Genomic DNA, 1,384 nt, shown 5'->3' with positions numbered 1-1,384 from the left:
TTCATAACAACAATAAAATATGATGATTGACAAACCCAGTTATGTAGTATTCAACCTCTCATGGACAATTGACTTAATTTAGACAGGATCCAGGAAAAGAGAGATATAAGAAGATATGGAGGAATTCTGGTAGCAGAGTGTCTAAGTCACTTGACTGCTAACCAGAAGGCTGGCAGTTCAAACCCATGAGCCACACCTCAGAAGGAAGGTTGGGCAATCTACTTCTGTAGCGATACCGCCTTGGAAACCCAAGGAGGGGTCGCTATGAGTTGGGTCCGACTTGAGGGCAAATAACAACAACAGCAATCTTTTAGGTGGCCGGTTAGCTCAGTTGGTTAGAGCGTGGTGCTAATAATGCCAAGGTTGTGGGTTCAATCCCTGTATGGGCCACAGGTCCTCATTTGGGGAGCTCTGGTAGCAGTAGCATAGTGCCTAAGGCATCTGACGGCTAACCAGAAGGCTGGTGGTTCAAATCCACCAGCCACTCCTCGGAAGGAAGATTGGGCAATCTACCTCCGTAGTGATACTGCCTTAGAAACCCAAGGAGGGGTCACTATGTGTCAGGTCTGACTTGACAGCACGTAACAACACAACAACAAGAAGACAATGAACAGATAGAGATGAGAGCCAGTTGGTTATAAGCAGGGTTTGAAGAGTTATAAAAATGTCAGTTTTGGGGGCTTGCAGAACGAGAATGGGAGACTGGACCATATTGTCTGTTTAGTATTTTGCGCTAAAAAAGGAAAAAGAAACTCAATGACTGTACTAGGGAACATGTTGTTGTTGTTATATGCTGTCAAGTTGGCCCCAACTCATAGCGACCCTTCCTTGGGTTTCTGAGGTGGTATCACTACAGGAATAGATTGCCCAACCTTCCTTCTGAAGAGTGGCTGGTGGGTTTGAACTCCTAGCCTTCTGTTTAGTAGTCAAATGCCTTAGGCACTATGCTACCAGAGCTCCTAGGGAAAATGAGGGGTATTCAATTCACTTCCACAAACATGTTTGTGGAATTGATTCAAATTAGTTTTAAAAAATATTTTGGGTTAGACCTGTGCTTTGTTGTTGTTCTTAGGTGCTGTTGAGTCAATTCCCACTCATAAGGACCCTATGTGCAACAGAACAAAAACACCACCCAGTCCTGCACCATCCTCACAATAGTTGCTGTGTTTGAGCTCATTGTTCAGCCACTGTGTCAGTACATCTCATTGAGGGTCTTCCCCATGCTAGGCATCAGAAATACAAATACCAAGAAGATTTAGGCCAACTATAACAGAGAAGGCAGAATAAAATAAGTGCTAAAAATTCCTAAATTTCATACTGTGTGGCAAAAAGGAAAGAATAATTCATGTTGCTGGAGAAGGTTGGAAATGCAACTTTGCAGCAA

At 43.5% G+C, this 1,384-nt stretch overlaps 1 non-coding gene across 1 annotated transcript; it reads left to right on the top strand.

Moving 5' to 3' along the window:
* The first annotated feature begins 316 nt into the window (after nucleotides 1–316).
* Nucleotides 317–390, top strand: TRNAI-AAU. Its single transcript has one exon. It is a non-coding gene; the product is annotated as a tRNA-Ile (tRNA).
* Nucleotides 391–1,384: the final 994 nt, after the last annotated feature.

The sequence above is a fragment of the Orycteropus afer genome, unplaced genomic scaffold, assembly GCF_000298275.1.
Source record: "Orycteropus afer afer isolate SDZICR_OR568_19922 unplaced genomic scaffold, OryAfe1.0 scaffold00206, whole genome shotgun sequence".
Taxonomy (NCBI): domain Eukaryota; kingdom Metazoa; phylum Chordata; class Mammalia; order Tubulidentata; family Orycteropodidae; genus Orycteropus; species Orycteropus afer.
Note: the sequence above shows the minus strand (reverse complement) of the source record. Positions and strands in the feature narration are given on the sequence as shown.